The sequence below is a fragment of the Tetrao urogallus genome, assembly GCF_951394365.1.
Source record: "Tetrao urogallus genome assembly, chromosome: 3".
Classification (NCBI taxonomy): Eukaryota; Metazoa; Chordata; class Aves; order Galliformes; family Phasianidae; genus Tetrao; species Tetrao urogallus.
In genome coordinates, this window is record NC_136815.1 from 671,801 (window position 1) to 684,583 (window position 12,783).

The 12,783-nt window shown below is 53.7% G+C and overlaps 4 pseudogenes across 4 annotated transcripts; all 4 read right to left on the reverse strand.

The window, feature by feature from the left end:
- Positions 1 to 514: 514 nt before the first annotated feature.
- Positions 515 to 1,188, reverse strand: LOC306944685 (feather keratin 1-like; annotated as a pseudogene). Its single transcript has 2 exons — positions 1,043 to 1,188; positions 515 to 837 (listed from the first exon to the last, which is right to left on the reverse strand). The product of its transcript is annotated as a feather keratin 1-like (transcript).
- Positions 1,189 to 4,220: 3,032 nt separating this feature from the next.
- On the reverse strand, positions 4,221 to 4,880 carry LOC306944994 (feather keratin 1-like; annotated as a pseudogene). The gene is made up of 2 exons: positions 4,757 to 4,880; positions 4,221 to 4,543 (listed from the first exon to the last, which is right to left on the reverse strand). The product of its transcript is annotated as a feather keratin 1-like (transcript).
- Positions 4,881 to 8,481: 3,601 nt separating this feature from the next.
- LOC306944741 (feather keratin 1-like) lies at positions 8,482 to 9,138 on the reverse strand (annotated as a pseudogene). Its single transcript has 2 exons — positions 9,033 to 9,138; positions 8,482 to 8,803 (listed from the first exon to the last, which is right to left on the reverse strand). The product of its transcript is annotated as a feather keratin 1-like (transcript).
- A 2,752-nt stretch (positions 9,139 to 11,890) lies between these two features.
- LOC306945136 (feather keratin 1-like) lies at positions 11,891 to 12,565 on the reverse strand (annotated as a pseudogene). The gene is made up of 2 exons: positions 12,420 to 12,565; positions 11,891 to 12,213 (listed from the first exon to the last, which is right to left on the reverse strand). The product of its transcript is annotated as a feather keratin 1-like (transcript).
- Between the last annotated feature and the right edge of the window lie 218 nt (positions 12,566 to 12,783).

Genomic DNA, 12,783 nt, shown 5'->3' on the forward strand with positions numbered 1-12,783 from the left:
GAGCGTCAATGTGGCCAAGACTTTATTAGTGTAGGAGTAGATAATGTATTATGTGCTGAAGGGCATGTGCTAGGCAGCAAAGCTCTTGTTGGAGACACGGTTGCAAGAGGAGGTGTTGGGGCCCTTTTGTAGCAGACCTGATGGTTTCTAGAGCCATGTCTTTGTAGTGGGTGAAGTGGAAAGGGCATTGTGCAAACCACAATGAAGAGGAGGAATCTGAGGCTGACGCGCAAGAGAACTTTATTGAGGGAAAGACACTAAAAGGAAGGATCCACTTGGTGATCGCCAAGTGGAAAGAGCACAATTTCAAGTGCAAGGACAGAGGAAAGTTTAAGCGGTCATGTTTCCAGGCAGCCTGGTCTGTTGTTGTTCCCTGCTTCCCTGTTTCGTGCCATGAAAAGAAGAGCCGTAGCTGGTGAGCCCATGTGGCATCAGTGACCCAGAGGTGCCTGGTCAGTGCGTGAGGCGTCTTGCAGGGTGCAGGTGTTTGGTGTCAGGGTGTGGGCGCAGGCCCTTAGCAGGGGTAGCGGGCTCTCGCGCCGTTGAAGCAGCCCAGGCCTCCGAAGCCGAAGGCGCCGGAGGAGATGGACACTCCCTGGGCATCGAGGGCGCTGCCCACGGCAGCTGATGCGGAGGATCCGACGGCGGTGCTCTGGGGGAAGGAGCTGAGGATGGGTCCCGGCAGGGTGACCACGACGGTGGAGGGCTGGATGACGACTTGGGAGTCCTGGCACTGCCTGACACAGGGCTCGTTGCAGCTGTTAGCCAGCGGGGTGGGTCCCCCACTGCAGGGGCGGCAGAGGTTGTAGCAGGACATGGCTGTGGGGTGGAGGGTCTCTGCAAGAGAGGGTGTTGGGTGAGCGGAGCGTGTTAAGGGGTGAGGGAAGCAATGGCGTTGGGTTCCCAGGCAGCGGGGAGGCCTGGTTTGAGGAGCATGACAGAGAGGAGGTGGAAGGGCTGCAGAGTTTAGAGGCAGAGTGAGGTATGGAGAGTTTGGCCAGGTGGGGTGGCCAAAGAAAGGCAGCAAGGGGTTCAGGCTCACCTGGAGGTTTGCAGAGGAGAAGGTGTCAGGAGAGTGGTGTGAGGGAGCGAGGCCCAGGGCCGGCTTTTATGCTGCTGTGTGAGTGCCTGAGGGCTTGGAGAGAGCCTCTGCGCGTGGCAGCACTGTGCAGGGTGCAGCTCTTGCATCACCTAGTGTTGCCAGTCATGGGATGTGTGTTCTTCTTCCGGCAACTCTGCCTCTTTGCGTCCTGCTCTTGGGGACGTGTCCTTCTGACAGCAGCGGCACCTTTCAAGTGAGAATGTTGGAGTGTTCTTGCATGTTCGAGTCAGGGCACGCGGAAGTAGTGGCCAAAGCACAGAATGGGAGCAGTGTTGACAGTGAGGTCATTGCTTGGCCTTTGTGCACTCTGCTTTGTGTCTTTGTTGTTAGAGGAGTTGCCAGTTCCAGATCTCCTTGGAAGCCTGCTCTGGGCATTCTAGGTATCCTGGTTTTGAAATCATGGCACTTCCCTTTCTGAGATGAATGCCCATGTCATTCCCCAAGGGAACCTAATAGGCGTCATTTCTGTCATCTTCATCAAAGTTATTCTTAATGCTTCCCGCCAGATTCTCCTGGAGAAAATCTGCAGCGTGTATCTACAAAAATTCATCATAGGTTGTGTGAACGGGTGGCTCCCAAGTCCAACTCAGAGGCTTTCTTCGATTTGGTTCCATCAGGCAGGTGACCAGTCTGGTGTCAGATTAGCCAGCGCTGCGTGTTGGGATTTGTTCTCTTCCATGTCTTACTAAATGATCTGGATGCAGGAGTCAAATGCATACAAATTAAGAAGTTTTTGGATGATCCTGACTAGGGATGAGCTGTTGACTCTCTCAGTATTAGGGCGGCCTTGGGAGAGCTCTTGAGAGACCAGGGGGCTGGGCAATCGCCAATGGCAGAAAGTTTAATGAGAGCAAGGGCTTGATTCTGCACCTGGCATGGGGATACCCAGGAGATATCTAGGTATTTGGGGATGAGAGACTTAAGAGCAGCCCCACAGAAAGAGATCAGGCGGTTCTGTTTGATGGCAAGTTGATTCTGAGTCAGCAGTGTGGCCTGGCAGCCAACATGGCTGACCGTACCTGGGATGCATCGAGATGAGAAGTGCCAGTGGGAGAGGGTAGGGTCGTCCCACTCTGCTGTGCGCTGGTGTGGCCTCACCTCAAGTACTGTGCTCATCTTTGGCTTCAGCGGTACGAGACAAGGGGAGAGAAGAGCCAACAGAGCAGTGCTGGATCGCAGGGCTGATGCCAGTGGGATGAAGTTGCACAAGACCAAGTGCCGGGTCCTGCACTTTGGCCACAAAACTCCAGGCAACGCTACAGGCTTTGGGCAGAGCGTCTGGAAGGCTGTCTAGAGGAAAGGGACCTGGGGGGATTGGTTGATTCTCAACTGAACATGAGCCAGCAGTGTGCCCGTATAAGCAAGAGGGCGTCCTGGCTTGTATCAGAAATAGTGTGGCCAGCGGGAGCAGGGAAGCGATCATCCTTCTGTACTCTGCCCTGGTGAGGCCGCAGCTTGAGTGCTGTGTTCAGTTGTGGGCCGCTCAGTGCAAGAAAGGCATGGAGGCCCTGGAGTGTGTTGAGGGCTGGAGAATGAGTCAGGTAAGTGGTGTGGAGCACAAGTCTTATGGGGAGCGGCTGAGAGGGCCGAGATTGCTTAGTGTGGAGAAGAGGAGGCTCAGGGGTCACCTTGTGGCTCCCTACAGCTATCTGAAAGGAGGTTGTGTTGAGGTGGGGCTTTGTCTCTTCTCCCGGGTAACTAGCGACTGGTCTAGAGGGAATGGCCTCAAGTTGTGGCAGAGGAGATGGAGGTTGGGCATTAGGAAGTACTTCTCTGACAGAGTGATCAGGTGCTGGAACGGGCTGCCCAAGGAGGTGCTGGAGTCACTGACCGTGGATGTGTTCAAGAAACACTTCGATGTTGTAGTGAGGGACGTGGTTTCCTGGGAAATATTGGTGAAAGGAGTCTGGCTCGTCTGAATGTCTTTGCCGACCTTGGTGGTTCCATGATTCTGAGTCCAAAGGCCCTGCTGTGTTGCAGCCACAAATGCTGAGGGTCCAGTCTGATGTCTTGTTTGCACTGATGGCAGTTATCTTAGAAAGGTGACGATAATGAGGAGATGATCCAGAAAACGGGGAGAGCTTCATCCCCCTCCTGTCATCAAGAAATGAAGAAGGAAGGTGTGAGGCTCCGCATGCTGGTTGGCCTGACATTAGTCAGTGGGAAGGAGGTGAAGGAAATCCTTGCTGAAAGTACTGCCGGGCACGGAGTGGATAGGATGTGATGGGAATAGAGAGCACGGATGTACAGCCCCACCTGAGTTTCTTTTTCACTGACGTGTCCAGCTTTGTGTGTGAGGGGCTACAGGGACACTTGATGACTTTGCCGTTAGGAAACGCTTGGAGGCTTCCTCACATGATGTGCTGGTAGACACACAATCTGTGATCTCCTCAGGTAAATGGATGCTGAGGTGGACTATAAAGTGGCTGACCACAGGGGTCTGGTGGTCTGAGGTCAGTGACACAGAGTCGTGATGTGGTGATTTGATAGCTGTTTTGGCCAAGATGAGGAAGTGAGGCCAGTGCTGTTCAGTATCTTCATGAAAAGCCCGGGTGATGGGAGTGGAGCTGACTGTGGACAGCCTGCTATTCCTGACTGCACTTGAGCAGTGCAATTGGACTATTTCCCTCTGTCTGTCGAAGATAATATGTGATGAACAGAATGCCATCTGCTATCCACCAGTGCTCTTGTTGACAAGGTGACGTGGTTGCAAGAGGAGGTTGTGGGGCCTCTGGGACCCAACACGATCATGTCTAGAGCCATGTCTTTGTAGTGGGTGAAATGGAAAGAGCATTAAGCAAAGGAATGAAGAGGAGGAATCTGCTGCTGGCATGCATGAGAACTTTATTGAGGAAAACACACTGAAAGGAAGGATGCACTTGGTGATCGCGAAGTGGAAAGCTGACGATGTAAGGTGCAAAGACAGAAGGAAGTAAGTGCCCTCATGATTGCAGACGGCCTGTTCCGAGGCTGTTCCCTGCTTGCTTGTTTTGTGCCATGAGAAGAAGATCCATGGCTGGTGTGGCCTTGTGCCATGGGTGAGACAGAGACGTGAGCTCAGTGCATGAGGTGCCTTGCAGGGTGCAGGTGTTTGGTGTCAGGGTGTGGGCGCAGGCCCTTAGCAGGGGTAGCGGGCTCTCCCGCCGTTGAAGCAGCCCAGGCCTCCGAAGCCGAAGGCGCCGGAGGAGATGGACACTCCCTGGGCGTTGAGGGAGCTGCCCACGGCAGCTGATGCGGAGGATCCGACAGCGGTGCTCTGGGGGAAGGAACTGAGGATGGGTCCCGGCAGGGTGACCAGCACGGCAGGAGGCTGGATGACGACTTGGGAGTCCTGGCACTGCCTGACACAGGGCTCGTTGCAGCTGTTAGCCAGCGGGGTGGGTCCCCCACTGCAGGGGCGGCAGAGGTTGTAGCAGGACATGGCTGTGGGGTGGAGGGTCTCTGCAAGAGAGGGCATTGGGTGAGCGGAGGGTGTTAAGGGGTGAGTGAAGCAATGGCGTTGCGTTGTCAGTCAGCGGGGAGGCCTGGTTTGGGGTTATGAGGAGCATGACAGAGAGGAGGTGAAAGGGTTGCAGAGTTTGGGGGCAGAGCAAGGTATGGAGAGTTTGGCCAGGTGGGGTGGCCAAAGAAAGGCAGCAAGGGATTCAGGCTCACCTGGAGAAGCACAAAGGAGAAGGTGTCAGGAGAGTGGTGTGAGGGAGCGAGGCCCAGGGCCGGCTTTTATGCTGCTGTGTGAGTGCCTGAGGGCTTGGAGAGAGCCTCTGCGCATGGCAGCACTGTGCAGTGAGCAGCTCTTGCGTGCCAGAGCCTGGCCAGTCATGAGGTGGGGTGTGTTTGCCTTCCCACAACATTTCATTTCCTCGTGTTGTGGATTTGATCCTTTGACCCTGTCGGCATTTTTGAGTGTGACGGGAGTGACAAGGAAGGCGCATCTCTTGGAAGATGTTGGAAGGCTTGTGCAAAGCTTTGGAGGAGTGATGTGGTCTCGTTAGTGATGCCATCGTGTGCTACTCATGCAGTCGTGTTTGTGGCCACTTTGTGAGGTGCGGACCCCATTCCAGGCATCCTTAGAGGGCTGTTCTGTGATTCCCAGGTGCCTTTGGCTTGAGACGCTACTAATTGTACTGCACTGCACTCCCTGCCTGCCTTCTTCTGAATTTGCTTTCCTTGAGCTTAGTGGTTGTCTTCTACATTGGGTGTGCTGTGTCAACACCTTGATTCCATTTTAGCTTTGAAAATTGTGTTCTGGAGCAAGGAGGCAGGCTTTTTTGTGCTGTTTCAGCGTCGGGCCATCCATGATGGTTTTAATACATTTAGACAGAGGAGTGCAATGTGTGGAGTTGAGATGTTGGGGTCGTTTATTGGTGGGTGTGTGAATGGATGAAGCAGCCATGAGCCCCTTCATGGCCTCTTCTGGAGAAGATGGAGCAAAGTAGAAAGGGAGGCTGTTGTACGGGATGTGCCTAGGTGTGTGAGGCCTGCTTTCCGGGTGTCAGGCCGGAATGCTGAGGAAGCTGTGTGCAGTGGGTTGAGTGGAGGTCCACAGAGAAGATCAAAGGAGTGGAGCGCGTTTACTGTGAAGAAAGGCTGATGGAGTTGGGCTTGTTCAGCCTGGAGAAGAGTTGGTTCCAGGGAGATCTGACGGTGGCCTTCCAGTACTTGAAGGGAGCTTTCAGGTGGGAGGGGAATCATCTTTTTACACGGTCTGCTTGCAATAGGAGGTTTTGAAGGATTGAGGAGAAATTTTTTTCAGATGTAAGGAAGAACTTCTTGACTCGGGTGCTGGTGAGGCCCTGGCACAGGCTGCCCGGTCAACTTGTGCTTTGTTCATCCCTGGTTTTTCATTCAAGGCCAGGTTGGATGGGGCCCTGTTGGGAGGCCGTCGGCCCACAGAAGGGATGGTGGTTAAGATCCCATCCAACCTTCACCGTTTCGCATTTGTATAATGGTATGATTTGAGGCTGTGTCCCATGCCACGCTCATGCAGAAGCTGAGGCAGTGTGGGTTAGACAAGTGGAGAGCTTCCGAGGTGGATGGAAAGCAGCTGGTGGAAGGCCTGGTCCCAGAGCCTTGTGATGGAGGACAGCAAGTGTAGTTGGAGGTAAGTTCCTCCTGCTTACCAGTGGACTGTTAAGGATCCCTCTCCATGCTGCATGCTGCTCTTGCATCGCGTAGTGTTGCATGTCATCAGTTATGAGTTGCTCTTCCAACAATCTGCCTTTTTGCATACCTGAGGATGCGTCCATTTGGCAGTGGTGGCACGTTCCAAGTGAGAGTACTGGAGGGCAGAGGAGGGATTTGACACGTTGGTGTCAGAGGATGCGGAAGATTCTGTGTCCAAAGCACAGAAAAGGAGTCAGCGAGGTCATGGCTTGGCTCTTGTGCAATATGGTTTGTGCCTTTGTTGTTAGAGGAGGTGCCAATTGCAAACAGCCGTGGGAGCTTGATCTGGGCATTCTGGGTGTCCCAGATCGGAGAAGATGGCTCTTCCCTTTCTGAAATGAATACCCATGTCATTCCGCAATGGATCCTAATAGGCGTAATTTCTAAGGATTTCTGCCATGATTTTCCTAGTTTTTCTGCATATGGCTCTGGGGAAAACGTCTAGCACAGATATGGGCAAAGACAGTAAGCGTTGAGTGAACTGTTGCCTCACAAGTCCAACTCAAAGGCTTTTTTCAACTGTGGTTCTGCACCAGAGGGCAGTGGGCATGGAACAGGCTCCCTAAGGCAGTGCAGATGCACCATGGCTGCTGGATTTCAAGACACGTTGGGCAATGCCTTCAGATCCACCGTTTAATTTTGAAGGAGCACGTTGTGGAGGCATGAGTTGGACTCATATGTTTGTTGTTCAGAATGAGGGTTTCAGTAATTCCTCGGTGAACTCTGAGGACGCAGTGTCTCGTGGGCTGCAGACCTGAGTTGTTTGTGGGGGTATTTGCATCCCAAATGGTAAGGGAGTGTGTCAGGCTGTCCGTAGTGAAGAGAGTAAGAGTTCTTTGTGTTGCTTTTGGGCGTGTGTAATTCTTGGATTTGTGGAGATCAGGAAGGTTCTGCATGAGTTGAATGAACCTGTAGAGTTGCACCCATGAGTGGTGAGGGTCTGCTGTGTTGACCATGCTGACATCAATTACGTTAGAAGGATCAGTGTAATGAGAAGCGGTTTCTGTAAACTGTAAGAGACTCTTGCTGTTCCCATCTTAAAGTAGTGAAGAATGAAGACGGATGGAACTTCAGCCTGGTCGGCCTGACATTAGTCCCGGGGAAGGAGGTGGTGGAAATCCTCCCCGAAAGTACAGCCATGCTCAGAATGGCTCAGAAGTTGTTGGAAGTAGAGAACAAAGTTGCACACGCCCACCTCAGATTTTCGGCACTGAAGTGATTGGTTACGTGCATGAGGGGGTGAAGTGACATTTGATGCCCTTTGTCTTAAGGAATGGCTTTGAGGCTTCCTCCCATGACATGCTTTACAGGCAAACTGTCAGCAAACTGCTCAGGTAAGTAGATGCTGAGATGTTCTTAGAAGTGTCTGAAGGCAGGGATCTGTTGGTGTGAGAGGAGTGACGGAGACCTGATGTGGTGAGTTCAGAGTTGTCCAGGCCAAGACGGGGAAGTGAATGAAAGGGAAGTGAACAGAATGACGTTCAGTGTCTTCACCAAACGCCTGGGTGCGGGGACTGGACGTGATTGTGGACAGCCTGCTATTGCTGACTGTGCTTGAGCGGGGCTGTTGCACTGTAAGAAATCAAGACGATAGCACAAAAAGAAAAGATTCTGTGACCATGTTTGTTGTAAATATGAGTGAATCTTGCCCAGGTGGAAAAGGAATCAAGTGTGTGCTGATCCAAAGAGAGCATGGGCAGAAGAGCGTCAATGTGGCCAAGACTTTATTAGTGTAGGAGTAGATAATGTATTATGTGCTGAAGGGCATGTGCTAGGCAGCAAAGCTCTTGTTGAAGACACGGTTGCAAGAGGAGGTGTTGGGGCCCTTTTGTAGCAGACCTGATGGTTTCTAGAGCCATGTCTTTGTAGTGGGTGAAGTGGAAAGAGCATTGTGCAAACCACAATGAAGAGGAGGAATCTGAGGCTGACGCGCAAGAGAACTTTATTGAGGGAAAGACACTAAAAGGAAGGATCCACTTGGTGATCGCCAAGTGGAAAGAGCACAATTTCAAGTGCAAGGACAGAGGAAAGTTTAAGCAGTCATGTTTCCTGGCAGCCTGGTCTGTTGTTGTTCCATGCTTCCCTGTTTCGTGCGGTGAAAAGAAGAGCCGTAGCTGGTGAGCCCATTTGGCATCAGTGACCCAGAGGTGCCTGGTCAGTGCGTGAGGCGCGTTGCAGGGTGCAGGTGGTTGGTGTCAGGGTGTGGGCGCAGGCCCTTAGCAGGGGTAGCGGGCTCTCGCGCCGTTGAAGCAGCCCAGGCCTCCAAATCCGAAGCCGCCGGAGGAGATGGACACTCCCTGGGCGTTGAGGGCGCTGCCCACGGCAGCTGATGCGGAGGATCCGACAGCGGTGCTCTGGGGGAAGGAGCTGAGGATGGGTCCTGGCAGGGTGACCAGCACAGCAGGAGGCTGGATGACGACTTGGGAGTCCTGGCACTGCCTGACACAGGGCTCGTTGCAGCTGTTAGCCAGCGGGGTGGGTCCCCCACTGCAGGGGCGGCAGAGGTCGTAGCAGGACATGGCTGTGGGTGGAGGGTCTCTGGAAGAGAGGGTGAGCGGGTGTAAGAGCTGGGTGAGCGGAGGGTGTTAAGGGGTGAGAAAAGCAATGCCGTTGGGTTCTCGAGGCCTGATTAGGGGTTGTGGGGAGCATGACAGAGAGGAGCTAGAAGGGCTGCAGAGTTTGGGGGCAGAGCAAGGTATGGAGAGTTTGGCCAGGTGGGGTGGCCAAAGAAAGGCAGCAAGGGATTCAGGCTCACCTGGAGAAGCACAAAGGAGAAGGTGTCAGGAGAGTGGTGTGAGGGAGCAAGGCCCAGGGCCGGCTTTTATGCTGCTGTGTGAGTGCCTGAGGGCTTGGAGAGAGCCTCTGCGCATGGCAGCATTGCGTGCAGCGAACAGCTTTTGCGTGCCAATGCTTGACCAGTGATGACACGATGCGTTTTTGTCTTCCGAAAATGCTGCCTTTTCATTTCCTTCTCTTGTGGTTGTGTTCCTTTGACCCTGTTGGCAGTGTTCACGTGGGACTGGTATTTGAGTCCATACGTGCTGAAAGTGTGAGTGGTGGGTGTGTAACAGGAGTGAGGTCACCGTGTGGCACTTGTGGTGGTGGTTTGTGGCTGTGTTGTGAGGTGTGTACGCCATGTCCTGGCATCCTTGTTAAGCTGCTCCATGCCTCTGTGCCTCTTGGGCTTGGTGCCACTGGAATTGCATTCCCTCCTTCCTTGCCTTTGTCCCACGTGACAAAGCAGTCTTCAGCCCGTCTCCCTCTCCCCCTGGGAGCGCTGCCTGCTCAGGTGTCTGCTGGCCCTGGTGCGTGCAGAGGTGCAGCCGCAGAAAGGAGGCTGCCTGCTGTGCGCCTGGGGTGGACAACCAGAGCAGGATGCTGTCCGTGTGGGGCTGTGTCAGAGCTGACAGGGCTTTTGGAGTTGGGAGTACTGCCTTAGTCCCAGAAAAGTCCCAGTGTCCTCTCTCTATGCCACCCTTATCGGGGATCATTCAGATGGAAGCCTGGGCTTTGGTCTGACACAGTGCCATCTGGAGTTCCCTTTGTGCTGCCCGGTGGGATGTGGGAAAGATGCATGCTGCCGGTTGCTGGGTCAAATGAAGAACTTGTGCTCCTGGGTGTGCAAAAGTCTACAGGACCTGACAAGTTTCTCGCACAGATGCTGAGGGACGTGCCTGATGTCTTTGTAAGGCCCTTTTCAGTTGACCCTGTAAGGTCCGGGTGAATCGAAGTGACTCCTGAAGAATGGAAGAGACTCATCTCCCTCCTGCGTTCAAGAAATGAAGAAGGAAGCTGAGAGAAACTTCAGGCTGGTTGACCTGATGTTAGTCAGTGGGGAGGAGGTGAAGGCAATCCTTGCAGAAAGCAGTGGATGTACAAAGCCACCTCAGTTTCCTCTACACTGAAGTGATGTGCCTGGTGGATGATGGGGGCCGTGACAGTTGATTGCCTTGCCTTTAGTAAAGGCATTGAGGCTTCCTCCCATGGCGCGATCCCAGAGAAACTGTCAAAGAGGACGCAGGGGTGGGCTTGAAAGTGGCTGAATGCAGCGGTGTGGTGAAGTGCCCTGATTGTGTCAAGGCTCGGTAGTAAGGCCAGCAGTGTTCAGCGCCTGCATTAAAAAGCTGGGCGATGGTAGAGATCCCAGTGAGTTTGCAAATGGTAGAAGATGGGAAGGAGCAGCAGATGGCCCAGGTGAATAGTCCTCGTTTGTGAAGGATGTGGAGAGGCTGGGTTGTGTGTCACAGAGGGACATCCAGAGGCAGCAGGAGGGGAAAGTGAAGTCCTGCAGATGGGAAGCAGTAACAGGGAGCAATGGAAATGAGAGGGTGGCAGCCAGCTTTGCTGAGAAGGACCTGGGTTTTGCTGTTGGCGAGCAAGGTGATGGTAGGGCAACAACGCAGCCGTGTGACAAAAGAGTTCATTGTTCTCCAGAAGGCCATTGGGAAGAGCATCGCTAGCACGCTGGAGGATGCACTCTTTTATTTCTGCTCAGTGCAGGTGATTCAAGTTTACATTCCGAGGTGGAAGACAGACATGGATATGGTGGAGCAGCTCCAGTGCAGGGCTGATGGGCCTGGAGCTTCCTTACGATGTGGAGAAGCTGAGACAGCAGGCAGTTTTGAGTCGGGACACAAGGATACTCTTGGTAGATCTTATCCTTGCGTATAAATCCCAGATGTTAGGGAAGGATGAGAAGAGAGCCAGCCCTTTTGCATGACCGTCTGCTGCCAGAAGAAAGGACAGTGGACAGCACTGAATTTGAACCTTGCTTGTTAGAGAAAGGAAGCTTTTTGCAGTGTGAGGGGAGCAAGCGGTAGAACCGGTTATCCAGCAGAATAATTGGTGTAGTCCCTGTCCTTTGAGGTACTGAAAGTATGGGCTGTGTTCCCTGTCTGACAGCTGTACCTGAGTGTGCTTGAGCGGGACAGTAGGACAGCGTGGTCACTACAAATTCTTCAACAGGTAAAGGATTCTGTGTCTGTGGATTTTTGGCCATTATAGGAGAATCCTGCTGGGGTGTGCTGCCATGGAGAGGTTGTTTCAGAGGACATTGGCAGAAGGGCGTTGGTGTGCCCAAGAGTTTGTGTGGGCAAGCATAGATGTTGCGTGATGTGCTGGAAGCCCAGTCGCTGCCCCAACTGTTCTTGCTGGTACCATTTGTGGCAGGGGAGGTCATGGAGCCCCCTTGTTCCCATCCGAATGGCCTCTAGAGCCGTGTCTTTGGAATGGGAGAGGTGTGAAGAGCATTTGCTGAAGAAAGGATGGAGAGAATTCTGAGGCTGGTGTGCAAGAGGACTTTATTGAGGAAAATACATGAAAGGAAGGAGCACGAAGACTGAAAGCCATGGCCTTAAGTGCATGTAGGATAACCATCAGCATCAGTGTAGAGAAAGAAAAGGATTTAGAGAAGTACATTCAAGATATTAAATTTTTCAGAGGCCCTCCTTGTAAGCAGTGTCGTCAGGTCCCCTTCCCTGCTTGCTTCTTTGTTATGACGAATGAAGAGCCATGGTTGAAGAGCTGCTGATGCCATGTGCTGTCAGTGACCCAGCGGTGCCTGGTCAGTGCGTGAGGCGCGTTGCAGGGTGCAGGTGTTTGGTGTCAGGGTGTGGGCGCAGGCCCTTAGCAGGGGTAGCGGGCTCTCCCGCCATTGAAGCAGCCCAGGCCTCCGAAGCCGAAGCCGCCGGAGGAGATGGACACTCCCTGGGCGTCGAGGGCGCTGCCCACGGCAGCTGATGCGGAGGATCCGACGGCGGTGCTCTGGGGGAAGGAGCTGAGGATGGGTCCCGGCAGGGTGACCAGCACGGCAGGAGGCTGGATGACGACTTGGGAGTCCTGGCACTGCCTGACACAGGGCTCGTTGCAGCTGTTAGCCAGCGGGGTGGGTCCGCCACTGCAGGGGCGGCAGAGGTCGTAGCAGGACATGGCTGTGGGGTGGAGGGTCTCTGCAAGAGAGAGTGTTGGGTGAGCGGAGCGTGTTAAGGGGTGAGGGAAGCAATGGCGTTGAGTTCCCAGGCAGCGGGGAGGCCTGCTTGTGGGGAGCATGACAGAGAGGAGGTGAAAGGGTTGCAGAGTTTGGAGGCAGAGCAAGGTATGGAGAGTTTGGCCAGGTGGTGTGACCAAAGAAAGGCAGCAAGGGGTTCAGGCTCACCTGGAGGTTTGCAGAGGAGAAGGTGTCAGGAGAGTGGTGTGAGGGAGCAAGGCCCAGGGCCGGCTTTTATGCTGCTGTGTGAGTGCCTGAGGGCTTGGAGAGAGCCTCTGCGCGTGGCAGCACTGTGCAGGGTGCAGCTCTTGCATCACCTAGTGTTGCCAGTCATGGGATGTGTGTTCTTCTTCCGGCAACTCTGCCTCTTTGCGTCCTTCTCTTGAGGACGTGTCCTTCTGACAGCAGCGGCACCTTTCAAGTGAGAATGTTGGAGTGTTCTTGCATGTTCGAGTCAGGGCACACGGAAGTAGTGGCCAAAGCACAGAATGGGAGCAGTGTTGACAGTGAGGTCATTGCTTGGCCTTTGTGC